This window comes from Octopus sinensis, linkage group LG6 (genome assembly GCF_006345805.1).
Source record: "Octopus sinensis linkage group LG6, ASM634580v1, whole genome shotgun sequence".
In the NCBI taxonomy this organism is placed as follows: Eukaryota; Metazoa; Mollusca; class Cephalopoda; order Octopoda; family Octopodidae; genus Octopus; species Octopus sinensis.
This window is the reverse complement of record NC_043002.1, coordinates 59,305,954-59,325,224: the sequence shown is the minus strand read 5'-3', so window position 1 is coordinate 59,325,224 and position 19,271 is coordinate 59,305,954. Positions and strand designations below refer to the sequence as shown.

Sequence of the window (19,271 nt, the reverse complement as noted above, 5' to 3'; positions counted from 1 at the left end):
ATTTTGGCCAGGAAACTCTGGGTGACTGCATTTCACAAGGCTTTTGTGGTTTTTGTTATAATATTATGTACGTATGTCATTGTTCACTTTTTTGCATCACAACCCTTATTTTGCATCACAACAAATTAAGCTTCATGACGGTCATTGAACATCTTCAAAAAAGATTGCGCCTCATCACGGTCATTGACACAACAGAACCTTATACCGTGTCATATCAGTTATGTCTCATAACAGCAATTATTTCTTAAAGTGTCCATTACGTCACTTCACAGATGTTTACGGTTACTATCTCACATCCCAAATTACATGTACCGTGAGATACAATGTTTGTGTTGTGTTATCATCACACATTGTCCACCATCCCAGCCTCGCCCCTTTAGCATTTCAAATTAATGCTTATTTATTCGCATTGATTTCAGCTAATCTTGCATAATTTTTGTAGCCCTAAGATTTTGATGAGGTAACTGTTAAATCTGAGATTGTAAGAGGGTTGGTGTAAGAGGCCAGATCTGGCCAGTTTGAGCATAACACAAATGGAATATTTTGACCGGATCTGACCCCATGTGGCCGAGTTAAATGCTGAAGGATTAATGTTATAATCACGGCGGGTTTGTACCGTTTCATGTTGATTTTAATACTAAATCTCAAGTGTGGGTTATCATCACCGTGGCGCTTCACATGGCCTAGATGTAGTGTGATGTTCTCATGATCGCAAGATTGTGGTTTCGATTCCCAGACTAGGAAAGAAGTGTTCATTTATTTCTTGAGCATTTCATTCAATAAACGAAATTTTTTCTTAACCTGCAAACTTTATTTGACGTCGCTCCAATCCCCATTGCCGTAATGAATAACCCTGTAACGAATCGGCGTCCCATTCAGGCGTAGTTGGAATATTGTGATCGTGGTCAATTATACGCCATTGAAACCGAGTAGCCGGTCTTGTGAGGCCTAGGACCTAAGACGGTAGTGTCTAGAAACTGATATGTCTCACGACATCCCTCCTACCTCAATACATTGACTGTGTTTCACATTTGTGCATCAACACCAACACCATCAACACCACAACTCTCTAACTACATGACTCCCAGTGAAGCTATTACCTCATAACAAACATAGCGTCTCTGTGACCTCCGTTCATAAACCTCGCAGCACAAAACCATTCTTATTATTATTCACAAAGCAAAGTTTACTTAACACAAAAATTTGTTGAATCAATCAGGTTTTAAGTATGCATTAGTAGATAGAAATCACAGCGTAGTTCAAAGGAAAGAGCTATGAAATACAACGGCCAGTACCAAAGAAAATACAAACTATATAAAATTGTATAAAAATATATCGATCGCATATTTTTTATAGATTTCTTACATTAAATTATACACAGAGTATCACGAAAAAAAACTAAGTTTATATCCGTTTGAGCATTGTATATAGAGGACGTCATACATAAATTAGTGAACGAAATATTGCTCATCTATATTTGAATACAGTCAACAAGTGCGGAAGCTTCCAGGATCTCAGGATCTCTGCAGCCTAGACCAATGGTTCTCAACTGGCGTCCATATGGTCCTGATGATCCATATAAGATTTGGGCGGGGGTCCATGCAAGGAAATAATAAAAGGGCCCCTGAAAAAATCTTAGTTGTTTGTATTGGTATGTAATACAAGAAACCGCTAGTTTCTTTCTCTAGCGTTTTACATAGTTTAACCTACACAAGTTAATGGATGAAAAACAAAATGGGAATGTTGAAAGTGGTTTCTATAAAACTAGTTTTCAAACATCGAATGGTTATGGGGGTCCATCAGTATAAAATAGTAATCAATCACTATCATCATTGTTCGACCGTGGTCGAGACAATGGAATTTACTATGCTACGCCAGACTTCACGGTCCATCATAGCATTACGGAGGTCCTGTTGCTGGATGCCTGTATCCCTGGAGATTACATCAGGGTAGGAGAGTGTGCGCCCTCTGGTATCGCGAGTAGATGGCTTCCAGAGGAGAAGAGTAGAAATTGCCTCGTTTTCAGCTCTGCAACAATGTCCAGCAAACTGGACTCTCCTACCTTTCACAAGGTAATCAAAGGTGTCCATAAGTATAAAAAATGACTGAGAACCCATGGCCCAGACTGAGATGCAAGAACTCAGTCACATCAAAAGCCATCAGAACAAGTTCCGACAATGAATTTCAGGTGATGCCTGTAAGCAGTGGCTTCTATTCTCGAGAAGAGTTACAACTTTGCCTCATAAACGGCGGACATCCGTCCCTCCTGACATGGGGAAAGCGTAACATGTAGAAATGAAGATTACTTTAAGCATTTCATGTGTGTGTGTGTGTGTGGTGTGTGTGTGTGTGTGTGTGAAGGCTCACGGACTAATGAATCGGTGTTTGTCTCGCAATGATAATATCGTGGTTTCAATTCCTGGACATGGTGGCGCATTGTCTCTTTCAGGAAAGTGTTTCGTTTCGCTTTACTCCAATCTACACAACCCTTTCTTCCTCTCTCCCTGTCACATCCTGGAGATGGAGCCGGGTTCAAGGCTGAGGGAGTTGAAATGGCGCGTGCGTGCGTGCGTGCTTGTGTGTATGTGTGTATGTGTGAATGTGTGTTTGCGCGCACGCGAGTGCATGCGTGTATCTGTGTCTGTTTGTCTGTATGTCTGCCTGCTTGATACTACGTTGTCACAACGAAAGCAGGTGACGTTTCTTTACTTGCTATGACATATTCAGAAAGTTCGAACAATTAAACAACTTTTGAATGATTATGGTTTCTTTCTCTTTCCCTGCGTCTCTTAACAAATGCTTCACATATATTATGGCAACACGTTGCAGTTTAAGTTTTTATTTCAGAATCTTGCAGCACAAACTTTTACAAGTATTTACTTCTTCGGAGACTTCACAGATAGTTTTGCTGCAACATTAGAAAAGTTTCTGCATAAGTTTTATCCAATTTAAAACAGAATCTCGCGCAAACACGTCACTCCTTGCATTTTTCCTAAAGCAGTCTTACAAAGAAGAAAAAGTCGGTTGTGTTTCTGTCTCAGTGGAAACAACATAACTCTGCTCCGATGTTTTCTAATATTGCCTGGAGCAGACGTTTGAGCATAAACTTAGACAGGACCATCCTAGTAGTGGACCGGTATGCTATAACTTTACTGTTAGAGCATACATATGAGGGCCGGCTGAAAAGTTCATAGGCTGACCAAAATACTCTCATGGAATGTGACCAAATGAAGTTCACTTTTCAATATAGTCCCCCTTTCACTCCACACATTGCTTCCATCGGTGTTGCAGTGCTTGGATCCCATCGGTGAAGAATTTTCCACCTGTTGGACAAAAAAGTCAGCAGCAGCAGATATGACGTCATCATCACTGCGATACTGGTTCCTAGGCAAGTGTTTTTCTCATGTTGGGGAACTGATGATACTTAGATGAGAGTCAAGTCAGAATAGGGAGGATGATCAGCAGTTCAAAGCCAGTCACACACAACAGCCATTGAAATCAAAGACGTGTGGGCTGAAGCATTGTCCTGATGAAACAAGACGCCATTTGTCAGTCTTCCTAGGCGTGTGATCTTGATAGTCTTTCGTAACTATCTCAGCAAGTTGGTATAGTACTTTTCATTGATAGTGTGACCTTTCTGAAAATAGTCAATAAACACAACGCCTTTTGCATCTCAGTAAACTGGGGACATCACCTTCGCTGCAGATGAAACGATCTTGGCCTTCTTTGGAGCAGGTGAAGAGGCGTGTTGCCCCTGCATGGGTTGTCTCTTTGTCTCTGGCTCAAATTGATGAAGCCAACACTTATCTTTCCTTAGGAAACGTTGAAAGAAATCAGCTGGATCTGCTTCAAACAATGTCAGATTTTCTTGTGATGTGCTGAACCTGGTGCACTTTTGATAAGGTGTCTGAAGACGTGACACCCACCGAGCAGAAACGTTTGTCATGCCAATTTCATGGTGGGATATACTAATAGCACTGGCTATTTGGTTTATAGTCAGGCGCCTGTCATCCATTACTATATGGTGGACAAGATCAATGTTTTTCTTGGTGGTGGCTGCTGCAGGATGTCCAGACCTTGGGTCACCTGCAAGATTCTTTCTTCCTCGCCTAAATTCAGCTGTCTACTTTTGCAGTATTAATAAAGCTGGATCATCTGTAGCAGCTAAGTCAGCATGAATGTCCTAGGAGGCCAAAGCCGTTTTTCTACAGGTGCTAAATTTTGTCAGTTTTCAAGAGAAGTCGCTACTAGTTATTTTTGTAGTCTTCTTTGAATAGTCAGCCATTAGTTTGCCTGGAAAGAAACAATGCAGTTATTAATAAGAAGAACTGAAGTGAACGTATACAAGATTTCACAGCTCTAGTATCACTCCTTTATAGTCAACCTATGCATTTTCGTCCCACCCTCTTATATCTCCTTTGTTTTTGTAAATGATAGCCATGTTTGCAACCATCAAATTTTGGGAAATATACTCCAGATTCGGCGCCCTTGTTAGGAAGTGATTATTTGCAGAGATAACCATACACCTCCCGGATCTCTAATGAAATGTTGTCCGGCCTAAGAGCGTTATTATTTCCCAGTGTTTATGACGGCAGAAATAATAGGCAAAAATTGGAAGCATATCCAGTTGAAGATTTGTATAAATTTCCCAAAATTCATATTTGACTGCTGATCCTATGACATAGAACCTCCCAAAACTAGACACCAATATTTAAGCAATATTCAAGCTTAATTAGGTTACCTATGAAGAAAACCAAACAATATCAATGTTAGTGATCGCCAAAGACTATGAATCCACAAATACCTATCACTTTACAAGAATGAAGGATAATCCTGAATAACGAGGCTAAAATATAGGAAATTCACTATCAAGCATAACAATTGTGTATTCTCATCATCGGCTGCCCAAACAGATATCCCTATGGTTTCAACACTTGTGTAGTACTATTCAATTTTGCAGTGTCCACCAACATAAGAAATTCACTATCAAGCATAACAATTGTGTATTCTCATCATCGGCTGCCCAAACAGATAACCCTATGGTTTCAACACTTGTGTAGTACTATTCAATTTTGCAGTGTCCACCAACATAAGAAATTCACTATCAAGCATAACAATTGTGTATTCTCATCATCGGCTGCCCGAACAGATATCACTATGGTTTCGACACTTGTGTAGTACCATTCAATTTTGCAGTGTCCACCAACATGTTTAAGAGGTGACTGAAGTGTTTCTGAGCATTTATTGCAAAGATCAGACTGCACATGGTGATAAGCGAAACTTCAACTTATAGTTTTCTTGATTACCACAATAAACAGATAGGTATATATTTCCGTTGAAAATAGTGGTAGGAGCAGTAGCTTTGATGAAATTTAAATATAGCGTGTACTAAGTTTAATTTTATACTAAGGAGGTTTTTACCTGTCTGTAACAAGAGATTAGCCCAACATAGTATTTCTGACCGTCTTCCTCATTACTCCACCGAATACAGGGTGGGTGGTGTTAAGAATTGCTTTAGTATATCACGCAACTCAGTGAAATCATTATTTTTTTTTGTTTTGTTTATAACACATTAAACAGATTTCTTTAGGAGAAAAAGCGTCTTTGAGGAAGATTTCAATTTACCAAATTCACTTTTACCGAAAAGAAAATTCGGTCGTAAAATATCCTAATTGTTAAAAAGAAATTTCCTTCCGAAGACACACGGGAATTTTACTGGAAAGATTATTTAGCAAAATCTGAAAATTACGGGAAAAAATGGAGGGCAGAGAATTTTCCTTTCTTTTGCTTAACAAGCAAAGCACAAAGAGAAGAGATTTGCCGAGAAAATATCTGTGAAGATTTAAGTTGAAATAACTATACGCAGAATATAAACATATTATTCCCACTTGAAGAACTAGTTACAGCCATATCGAATTAAACTTATTGTTGAAAATTGCTGGCTGTTACTGGCACATTTCGTTTGTTAAAAGAAAATTATGGGGACCAACGTAACATTTCCAATGAAAATAATTGGTTTTATAGCTGCGTTAGCATTGGGCATTGCTAATATTATACACAAATATCGGGTGGGGAGCTGGCAGAATCGTTATGATGCCGGGGAGGAAATGGTTAGCATTTTGTCTGGCTTTACGTTCTCAGTTCTAATACCGCCTCGGTCGACATTAACGTTCATCATTTCGTGGTCGACAAATAAAGTACGAGTTGAGCACTGGGATCAATATAATCGACTTAGCCCTTCTCCCGAACTTACTGACCGTGTTCCAAAATTTGAAACCGACTTTATATGCATGTATATGCACACAAATATATACACAAAAGCATATATTATATATATATATATATATGTGTATATTTGCATATATATGTGTGGGTGTGTGTGTGTGTGTCTGTGTCTGTGTAGTGAGAGAGGGGAGGGAGGGGATTTTAATGTGCACAGTTAGATGTATATCAAGATCAGTAAATATAATGACTTACTAATAGAAATTGAAAGTTTTAGCATCTAATTGTTGGTTGTTTCAAGGTTTATGGCTAGTCCGATTGTGGTGGTTATGTACGTAAGTTCAAGCTGGATCAAGCCTCGAGCTCCCTGAGCTCTGGGTAGGTAAAGACAATCCACGTCTGCCTTTGGATGCTGCATCTTATTTCAAGTCAGTAGCTTGCGGATTTTTCTATCAATTTTCATTATTTCACTGGTATTCCAGTTAAGCACATTGAAGCTATAAAGAACAACTGGGACTGCTAAGGAATTTATGGCTAACACCTTATTATATGCATTCAGCTCAGACTTCATGACTGCTCGAACTCTTCTATAACATTCTTTCTTAACCTTCTCTTTCATGCTTGCAAGCTGGATTCCAGAGCCTTCATTTATTCCTAGGTATTTATAGGTTTGTTCCTGCTCAAGTTCCTTTATTACTGTTTCGACATCTATTTATTACTGTTTCGACTTTACCAATTTCCCTTTCTTAAAAGTGGCTTTGGCACACTTTTCAAGGCCAAACTCCATCCCGATATCATCACTGAATCCTTTCATAATATGTAGTTGTCCTTCAAACTCTTCATCATCTTAGCCATATAGTTTTAAATCATCCATATAAAATAGATGGCTTATTTTCCTGTTGTCAATTTTGTAGCCATACCCTGTTCTATTCAGTTCACTCGAGAATGGTATTAGTGCTATGCAGAAAATTAGTGGTCAAAGTGAGTCACCTTGGAAAATGCCAGAGTTTATGCTAATATTGTCTGAGCACAATACTCCATTAGAATGGTACCATTGGAGCTTCGTGTTCATTGTGACATGTAATTTAAAAAAGCTGAAATCACAGGAGAAATTTTGAAAATGTCCAGCGATTTCAGAATCCATGAATATGGTATGCTATCAATGGCTTTTTTATAATCAATCCATGAAGAGCTGAGATTTCTGCGCTTGTTATGGTAGTTCTCAATGATCATGCGATTAATTAGGAGCTGATCTTTGCATCCGTATCAGCCTCTCTTCCATAAACGTATGTTTTCTCCACTAGAATAGATGTCAAACACTTATAGGTAGTAGACAAACATGTTATAGGCCGGTAGTTTTTTTGGTCTTTGGTTTTGTTGTTTGCGGGGAGGAGGTAAGTAATACCATTTGCCATCCAATGGGGAGTTTTTTCCACGTTTTTCATAATATTATTAAATAGTACTACTAACATTTTGTGTGAGAACGAGAGTGATGAGAGCCAGAAATTTGGTACTCTATCAATACCAGGGGATTTCCACTTATGAGCCTTCGTTAGTGCCCTCCTTAGGTCGGCGATTAAGATGTCTTCCCATACCTCTTCTTGTAGCTTTTTGTAGGCACCTTGGGTGCGTTTGACCCAGTCTGCATTTTCATTGTATGGTTTCTCATCACTCCAGATCTCTTTCCAAAAGTTTTCAACTTCTTTCATTAGGAATGGCTTTTCAATGGTTATTTTTTCTTTCCCTATTTCCCTGTAAAATGATTTGGTATTGGATTTGAACATCTTATTTTGCTTGTAGTATTTGATTCTTTTCTCAAATCTGCGTATTTTCTGGGCTTTTGCTTGAACATTTTTGTTAAAGGGTTTCTTTCGCTGAGATTAATTCTTCTCTTGTTGAGAGTCCATATATTCTCACAATATTCCTGCCTTTTCTTGATCTTACACCGTTTCCAGAGATTAGCTCAGTTAATATTGATACCTCCTTTCGCAATGATTCAATCTCAGTTTCAATTCTACTCCTCCAGTTTGGTTTTCCTTTCGAATTTGGTATTGTTGTCTTTTTGGGCATTAAACAGCGTCTTTCGGTTACCTTAGCAACAGAGTAAATAATTTCAGTTAACGTATTAAGGTCGGGTTTTAGTTGTTGGATGATTTCTTGTGTAACGCAGTTGCCAATTTTTATTTGTGTTTTATGTTGGTGTGCATTTGAGAGTTTATGGAGTGGTTCCCTATCATACCAATTTGTATGCCCTACAACTGCAAGCTCATTCAGAACTTCCTGCTTCATTTCAATGATAGATTTTCTGTGTTGTTCAGCAAATATTTGGTCTTCAAATTCTATCTGGTATTTCTAAAGATATATTTCTTCTAACATTTGCGAATCTGTTTTCATCCAGGTTTGGTCTGCTAGCTGAATTCCGGCTCCTCTAAATTCTGAAGGAGTTTGTGGTATGTTTCTCTTGGGTTGGCCTACTTAATGCAAAGTAATATGCGTACATTACTTCTTTATATTCTTCCCGGCTCCATTTAGTTCTTTTACATTTTTGATTTTGTGGTTGTTGTGGTGGTGAACTTTGGGGGCTTAATTTGGGACAAATCCCGTTTACATGACATTCCAGGTTCGTATTCGGGGAAGATTTTCTGCCATTAGAAAATTTTTTGCCGTCAGGCTGACAGCCTCCTGACGGGCACGCTTCCAGAATAACCATTGGACAAGCGATTCGGTGTATTGTTTGAAATTTTCTTTTCTTTTTAAGTAAAGTTAAATTATTATTACATTTTCATTTTTTAGAAATATTTTAAATTAGTTTACTTATTTTTTATTTTATTAATTTTATTATTTTACTATTATTATTATATTATTATTATTATTATTATATTATTATTATTATTATTATTATTATCATTATTATTTTATATATATATATATATATATATGTATAATTTATATTATTATTTAACTGAACGCCACGCATCCATTTCCAAGTATGTATATATATATATATATATATATATATATATATATATATATATATAAATGAAAGAAAGGAGTCGAACGAAGATGTTAACAAAATTCCTTTACTCTCGACACATGTTTCGAAGACACCATATTTTCATTCCGAAGGAATAAAGGGTTCATTCCTTCGGAATGAAATATGCTGTCTTCGAAACATGTGTCAAGAGTAAAGGAATTTTGTTAACATCTTCGTTCGACTCCTTTCTTTCATTTATTCATATACAACACACAAATTTCTACACTGAACCCGGAGTTTCTACCCTTGACAGGTCGCTTCAACCGTGTTTTCTGACGTGAATTTGCTACCCAGGTTTCGGTTAAACGAATTTTCCATGCTGACTATAAACATAGGATAATTCATTCACCTACTTATATATATATATATATATATATATATACTGATAGTAATGGTAAGACAACAAAAGAATGAAAGAGACCTCGACATTATGTAAATAGAGGAATTTATCAGTAAATATATGTGACAATTATTAGGTAGCCATGATAATATATGACTGTTCGTTTGGTTGTAGGGGCAACAAAAATGTACTCAATCGAACGAGAGATAAGTATTATTTAATAAAGAGAAAAGAAATTACTTATTAAATAGTAAAATAGTCCCAGTGATGAGGAGCCTGGATATCTGATAAAGGTAAATATCACTATTATTCCCTGTTTTCTTTCTTTTTTTTAATGATTTTTTCCATAAATATCCTCATATAATAATAACCGTTATAAATGGTGATTGGTTGAGACAAAGAAAGGCAGCGAGAGTTAACATACGAAGTGCAAGAAGAGTGCACATAGGATCGGTGGTGGGCAATGAGTAGAAGAACGCTGTACACACACAGTGAGAGAGAAATAATCATAGACAGACAGAGGAGGAGGAGGAGGAGGGAGTGAAATGACAGAATAACTATGGGAGAGGAGTTATGCAAAGAGAAAAAAATTGTCTTTTTTTATTTTTATTTTAAAGAAATTTTTTTTTTTTTTTGAAAATTAGTAGTCATTTCATCATTTTGTATAAGCACCAAGAAGTTTGATAAAACTTAAATTATAATTATTGTATGTCTGCTATATTTCCTGATACGACCCCTGTAATTTCAGGATATATGGCATAAATACAAGAATTATAATTTAAGTAAATATACATTTCCAAAATAAAGTATACTTCCCAAAATTATACGTCACATGACTACTACCACTAGTATTCGTTTAAATTAGTTTTTCATTGTTTTATAAATAATTTTTATCCCTTAGTAAGTCTGAGCCTCAAGGGCATTGTTTGAGGATTCGATAAAGTTGTGAAGATGGCCCTACCATTACGAGGTTTTCGTGAACTCTTTGCCTGTTCCGTGTATCATGTGATTCAGAGGACATGTTTGTCTTGCGTCCATGCATCATACATGATAAACAGTAACAATTTTTGTTTTCAATAACCAGATCAACTTGGGATATAGGAAAGGGAATATTCATATTGCGCTCCCTTTCTGCGCTCGCAACGTTTCATCAACCACGAAGAGGTGGAAGTTTCGGTGAAGAACTAGTATCAGCGTCGGATCAGAAAACTGGCAAAAACCTGGCTTCAGACGGTGCAACACGATGACCTCTACTTTAAGGCAAATAAGTTACTAAAATATTCTTTTCTGCTCTAGGCACAAGGCCCGAAATTTTGGGGTAGGGAGCCAGTCGATTCGATCGACCCCAGTACGAAGCTGGTACTTAATTTACCGACCCCGAAAGGATGAAAGCAAAGTCGACCTCGGTGAAATTTGAACTCAGACCGTAAAGGCAAACGAAATACCGCAAAGTATTTCGCCCGCATGCTAACGCTTCTGCAGGTCGACGCCTTTAAGTTACTAAAATATTCTTTTCTATTCTAGGCACAAGGCCCGAAATTTGGGTGGGGGCAGTCAATTAGATCGACTCCAGCACGCAACTTGTACTTAATCTATCAACCCCGAAAGGATGAAAGGCAAAGAACGTAAAGACAGACGAAATACCTATTTCTTTATTACCCACAAGGGGCTAAGCATAGAGGGGACAAACAAGGACAGACATAGTTACTAAGTCGATTACATCGACTCCAGTGCGTAACTGGTACATATTTAATCAATCCCGAAAGGATGAAAGGCAAAGTCAACCTCGGCGGAATTTGAACTCAGAATATAACGACAGACGAAATACGGCTACGCATTTCGCCCGGTGTGCTAACGTTTCTACCATATTGCCGCCTTTAAGTACTAAGATATTACAAAACTTTTGACTCAATACAATGTTAGTGAGAACACGTGAAACATAGGGTAGCTGAAAGTCTGAAAACAACTGCGGATGTTTATGAGAAACTTATGAAAATGATTTGGATAAACGGAGGGTTAATGAAGTCGGTGTCGATTTGACGGGAGGGGTGTCGGTTGTATAACGATGAAGCTGGACAATAGGAGGTGGCTAATAAGCAATGCTAACGAATGTAAACGTGTGGGCGATTTTAGAGGTGATAGCATGTAGGTAGTTGTTCTATAGAAAAAAAATGGAGAAAAGCGAACCCCGGGGCACCCAACGGTTACTTATTTTGTTCGTTCTTCGTCTTACTAATTCCTTCATTTCTCTTTTTTTTTTCATTATTTGATTACTTTAATTTACATACACATTTTTCGATGAGTTAAACTCATTTAAAATCACAAAAGGCCATGAGAATATTGTCATTATCGACACGTTTCGACTCCCTGTACAGATATACATTCACACAAACACACACATATCAATATATAGACACATACATACATATACATACATACATATATATATATATATATATATATATATATATATATATATATATATATATATATATATATATATATACATACATATATATATGTGTGTGTGTGTATGTATATGTATATTGATAGATATATGTATACATATATACATTGCTACATATATATACATAGATACATAAGCATATATAAATATATATATATAATATATATATATATATATATATATATATATATATATATATATACACATACATACATATATATTCATATATTTATGGAGTTATAAATAGATAAATTGGTAGATAGATATATAAATGTATGTGTATAAGAATTATTCATAAATTTCTATCTATGGGTAATATTACGTATATCTGTTGTATTATACATACAGATATACACATATATATGTATATACGTATATATAAATTGATTTCCTTTCATATATATATATGTATTATATATATATGCATATACATATACATATACATATACAGATATATGTGAGTATTAGCATATGCATGATTATATATATATATATATATATATATATATATATATACACTTACGTCTACACACATACACACACACATGCGCACACACACACGCGCATACAGTCATTATTGTGTAGAACATTTGTTAGCTGGTTAGTTTGTTTGTTTGTTCGCTACTTAAATTTTAATGTTTTTTTCATGTTCTTCTTCTTCAGAAATATATTCAATGAATAGAAAGAAATTTTCGTTTGCCGCATTACAATATTTTTAAATTATAAAATTTTTGCAGCCAGAATTTATATTCTGACTGTAAAACAATGTTGATTTTTTGATATTTTTTCGAATTATTTTGTGATGATGTTTTTGGCTATATACGTCTGCATGTATGGAAGCCATTGGTGAGTGTGTCGTTATTTGTCCATGTTTGTGTGTGTATCTTCTTGTGTGTTGTGTTGTATTATGTTGTGTTGCGGTTTTAATATTTCTTTCGTCGATTTCCCATCACGTATAATATAACAATTCTTGAACTATGAAAAGTAGATATATACACATAAAAGGAACGTATAAGCAAAAAACTTCTTTCTGCGAAGTGATGTTTTCATATGTGTGTGTGGCTGCATGTTTTGTTTGTATGTGTGTGAAGTAATATGACGTATTTTTATGAATCTGCATCCATATTTATTTATGTATATGTATATATACATTTGTAGTCATATGCTTGTGTGTATGGGTGTGTGTATACATGCATATGAATGCCAAGATAGATATATAGATAGATAGATAGATAGATAGATAGATAGATAGATAGATAGATAGATAGATAGATAGATAGATAGATAGATAGATAGATAGATAGATAGATAGGCATGAATACATACATAATTTTACTCACATAAATACACACACACATATAGATGCACATTCACACATACATGCATACATACAAACATATATACATACACACACATATACATACATACATACATACATACATACATACGTACATACATACATACATACATACATGCATACAAATAAACATGCGTACGTCCTGGAAAGTATGTGAGCCCATATACGAATATGAGTTTATGCATTGTTAGATGTATGAAATGTATATATTGTATAATGTACGTATACACAAACACGCTCACAGACACACACACCACACACACACACACACATATATATATATATATATATATATATATATATATATATATGCTCATGTATATATATGTGCTTATGTGTATATGTAAATTTATGTGTATATATTTGTATTCACATAAAATAACGTATGGAATTTGTTTGTACCTATATATGGATGTGATACATTTAAATAATGTGTAGATAGATAGATAGATAGATAGAGGGAGGAGATAGAGATGTATTATATATATTTGTGTATATATATGTAATGTATAGCTATGTATGTATATATGTATGTATAGATAATTTAGCATGCAAGGATTAAACGAATACTTCCTTAAATATTCCACCAATCCAATAATAAATTAACTCTTCTGTCATTCAGTTCCTTCTGTGACAGATTTTCTCAACAGGGTGGACATTGCAAGATTCGATCAATTTAATTCTTCAGAAACATCCACAAACATGATTTCTGCACAGATTATCTTCGGATTCCTTCGATCCAGTTTTCTACTTTTCACTCTAGTTGCCCCCACTGGTGATTTAGCATCATTTGTAACATTAAATTCATTATTTGAAAAGATTGCGATATATCCATGTATTAACAACGTTGAACGAATCAATCAGTTGATTCGCCAAAATGCTTTGATGGGCTCGAACGTCAATATGCTGGTTGCTGCCGGGTTTCTTTCATCATTGGAAAACATTTCCTCCCTTTCGCCTAGTGGTTTCTCAACCGGGTTCTTTATGGCCCATGGGGTCTATATAAGATTTTCTTGTTAAAATTTATCTGCAAAAAATCGGTTATAATTCAACAAAACACAAAATATTTTAGCAATATTTTATACAGTTCTTAATAACATTTAATAAAAATGTAATAATTGGATGTTTTAAACATGGAATCGTTAGCATGGTCCATCTGAACAAAAGAGGGAACAAAGGGGTCAGCAGGAAAAATGGTTTAGAAACAATGCTTTAGACGCGATTCATTGATGTAGGGTGGGGACGTTGAGACAACGCGGTGTTTCGACCTTATGGTGTCTTTTCAGTCAAAGTTATCCCCAGATCAATGATCTAACGAGAGTACTGACTCTTCTTTATAAAAAACATAAAGCAAATTATTTGCTGATGTGTTCAGATTCCAGCCAAAAAGCACAGTACAATCCAAACTATAATGTCTCTATTCACTCGCGATACGTGTTGACTGATTCGAACGGGAATATACTTATCGTTGTTTTTCTTCATCGGAGAACATCTCCTCTTTTGTAATGATGTGTGTCCATAACATATGCGATTCATTAACGCAAGGGGTCTTTCGACCTTATTGTATATCTCCTCAGTCAAAACTAGCTTTTAATGTACAAAAATCGTTCGAACCATTATTGCAAATAAATTGCTCCTTTTCTTTACATCACTGTTTAATTGGAATTCACGACCAACTTACACTTCAACTTATTTCTGAAATATTTCAGCTTGATTTTGTTTTTGTTTGTTGGGGGGGGGGGGCTCGGTGGGAGTGGTAAGGAAATGAACTCACAATATATTTTTAACTATGCTGTAAGTGTCTAAAATTTTTCCAGTAACTGAGTCTTCTACAATAGGAGCTATTCCGTGAAATTCAAATTCCTGCTGGTTGAAATAATTAAAAACCATCTTCGTAACAGTAAAATTTACATATTGGTTATCAGATTGAATTCAGAATTTCTTCTTTCTAAATTTTCAGTATTTTTACATGAAATAAACTTCCATAAATCCTAATAATTCAAAAACTTTCAAAATTTACCAAATGAGTGTGGTTGCGTTGAAGAACCTGTGCCACTGGTCGGCAAGATTGCTTCGCTGAGCTGGTGCATTTGCAGAACGCAAGCATTTATATTGACTGTATCGTTGTTTTTAACCCTTTCCAGTGCCATCAAATGCAGATCATTGTCTTGCGTGAATGCAGCTATGGATGCTCTAATATGGCTGTAGTCTAATGACTGAAACAAGTAAAAGATAAAAATCATGCATATATCCATACATGCATAGTTTAGTTACGAGCAAAACATACGCATGCGGACATATCATTGTACACATAGGTGTATAAAGCAATATATATATAGATGTGTGCGTATGTGTGCATTGTAATAATATATATATATATATATATATATTATATATATATTATATAAAGGATCTTGGGTAAGGCCAAAACAATGCGAAGTAAATGCAAGGTAAATCACAAGAAAAAGATATGTGCATTAATGTACACTTACCTAGAAGTTGACAATATACACATATATATTACATAATATATACATATATATATAATATTATATATGTATATATATATATATGTATTATATCTATATATAATATATATATATATATATATATATATATATATATATATATAATATATTATATATATAATATACCTATGTATATATGCATACATATATAATATATACATATATAAAAATATATATATACATATATGGTTGTGTGGTAAGTAGCTTGCTTACCAACCATATGGCTCCGAGTTCTGTCCTGAGCAAGTGTCTTCTACTATAGCCTCGAGCCGACCAAAGCCTTGTGAGTGGATTTCGTAGACGAAATCAGAAAGAAGCCCGTCATTTGTGTGTGTGTGTGTGTGTGTGTGTGTGTGTGTGTGTGTGTGTGTGTGTGTGCGAGTGTGTGTGTGTGTGTGTGTGTCTGCGTTTGTCCTCCGAACATCGTTTGACAACCAATGCCGATGTGTTCACGTCCCCGCTGCTCCAGCATGGTCGCACTCAAATGACTGAAACAAGTAAAAGAATAAAAGAATATATGTATAGGTAGGTAATTAGACAGACAGACAAACAGACAGACAGGCATGCAGGCAGACAGACAGACAGACAGGCAGGCAGGCAGATAGATAGACAGATAAATAGATATTCTAGATTCAGTTCCACTGCACGGCACCTTGTCTGAATGTTCAAGAAACCGTGTGGAAGCTCATTGCATATATTCCTTTATTGCTTTACTTGTTTCATTCATTTGACCGCGGCCATGCTTGATCACTGTCTACATATACAGTCTGCAATGGGTAAATTGTCGCCATTTTATATTTTTAATTTCGCACATGCGTGTTGTTTATTTTTTATTTTAATGACTACACAGTGTCGTAGAATCAGTTAGACACCGTCTCTGAGAAAAACAGCACCATGACGCAATATACTTTGCCAGGAATTTGGAAACAACATGCTGTACTGCTTAGCATTCCCGCCGGAAGCTCCAGTACGAACATTTCAGATTGTTTGAGTATTAATCTGAGGACAGTGCAGAGGATTCGGAAAGAGTTGGATGAGTCTAATGGTGATTACGAAGGTACGGCAGCTCAGAAAACTCACTCTGATCATTCTGACCAGAAAAGAACTCCTGAATTTGTTGGTGAGATCCAGGCCATGATTGACAACAATCCCTCCAAGTCAGTCAGGTCCATCGCCAGGGACATGTGAGTGTCTGAGTTTCTTATCAGGTAGGTAGTGCATCAATACATTCAGTATTCCTCATACAAGATGAGAAAGGGCCAATTTTTATCCCAAACCATCAAGGACAAGAGGAAAGACCGCGCTACGAAGCTTTTGCACAAACTCAAGCATTCCCTCCAACCGAACAAGCTTTGGTTTTTCTCAGATGGGAAAAAGTTCTGCCAGGACCAGATGGTGAACACACAGAACAACCATTGGCTTGCCATGTCCCCAAAATACGATTAAAATGTGATCAAAATCAAACAACCAGTCAACATCATGATGTTTGGAGTGATCACTAGTGATGGCGAGGTTATGCCTCCATTCATCTTCCAACACGGCTTCAGACTCAACACAGATGTCTACATCCAGTGCCTGAAGGAAGCAGTGCTGCCCTGAGTCAACAGGGTAGCTACTGAAAGACCTTATGACTGACAAGAGGACTCTACACCATGTCACACAAGCAAGAGAATCCAGTCATAGCTGTCAGACAATTTCTGAGACCACATCACCCCTAACTTCGGGCCACCTAACTCCCCAGGCTGTAACTTCCTTGATTATTATGTGTGGGGCTCAGTTGAGCGAGAGACCAACACAACTCCTTGTTACACCAAAGATGAACTGAAGACGACGACTGTGGCAGCAGTCACCAACTTAAACAGAAGAGTTGCAGGAGATTCCGATGTCGTTTGGAGGCCATAGTTGAAGCCAATGGCGATTTTATTGAATAAATTTACTCATTTGTATTTCAAGATATTTTTTATATAATTTTGGTAAATATATCTGTTAAAATTAGATGTCAGAGTTATTTTCATTTTTGCGTCATTTAGACGAGAATTTATTCACCGCACCCTGTGTGTGTGTGTATGTATGTGTATATATATATATATATATATATATATATATTGGGAGAGATTGTTTCTTAACGTTTTCAGCACTATATACAATAACACGTGCTTGAAAACGTTCAGAACTGAAAGCGCTTGCACATCTATAAAAGCAAAATCCACACATATTATGTGAAATCTCTTCCCAAAGGTTAGTGTCTTTTGACTTTCTAAAAAGGTTCTTTTCTCAATCTTAACTCTTTGAGAAAATATCTTCTCTCCAAATATTATAACTGTATCAAGGAACTTCCAAAACACTCCATATGTGTGTGTGTGTATGTGCGTGTGTGTGTGTGTGTGTGTGCGTGTGTGTGTATGTATGTATGTATGCATATATATAAAAATACAAAATGGGACAAGAACGCAAAACATCCAGACAGTTAGGTGATACAAAAAGGGGACAAGAAAACATCCAGATTGACGATACTAAGTAAACAAAGACGGGTCATTCGGAGTTTTCTTTCCTCAGTCGAGTTCCAGATTATCTTTGCAATTTCGGCTGGTTATACTCGAGATTGCTCCAATCTGGCCAGCCCCAAGGAAAAACTAAGCTAAGACCATTAGATTCCTTGGAAGAATGCAGCGAATGTATAGGAAAACAAAGACGGAAAAATACGGAGAATGTTACACAAATACAAATAACAGGACATAACAACAGGTGTCTTTCGACTAAGGACGAATTAAATTAAGCCGGCGTGTGTGGAAGTAAAGCCTTACGGCAGGGATACAAGATTGCGCAGGCACAGGGAGGAATATAGATGTTGCATGGACGACGGCCGAACCAAGAAAGAAAGATCAAGCTTGGCCGAACACCGGTCACGTGGGGAGAGAAGAGAGAGAGGTAGATGCAGAGGGACAGAAGAATTAAGAAGGGGCGACAAAAAAATGAGAGGGACACAGAGAAGCGAAAAGAGGATGGAAAGTGAGTAAGAAGAGAATGTAGGGAAATGTGAGAGAGGGGGCACGAAAGAACAAAGAGTGGAGTGAACGAATAAGCGTGAAAAGGCTGATAGAAAGAAAAAATAGAGTCGTGCAAGATTTAAATAAATATATAATTACATATAAGAGACCAAAGTGTACGTACGCCACTAAGGTGAGCAATAGTGTACGTACGCCGCTGTATGTATATATAGATAAAAAATGGAACAACAATGCAACAGACGACAATAAAACATCTGGTCAGACAGACAGACAGGAATAACAACAAAAACGGCAAGGAAACAACTAAAGACGGAC

The 19,271-nt window shown here is 36.3% G+C and overlaps 1 long non-coding RNA gene across 1 annotated transcript in view; it reads left to right on the top strand.

The window, feature by feature from the left end:
- Positions 1-15,192, top strand: part of LOC118763734 — a 19,995-nt gene extending 4,803 nt beyond the window's left edge. Inside the window, exons 2-3 of the long non-coding RNA XR_004999487.1 lie at positions 6,456-6,459; positions 15,182-15,192. This is a non-coding gene — a long non-coding RNA (uncharacterized LOC118763734). The remainder of the gene's footprint in view (positions 1-6,455; positions 6,460-15,181) is intronic.
- The last annotated feature ends 4,079 nt before the right edge of the window (positions 15,193-19,271 follow it).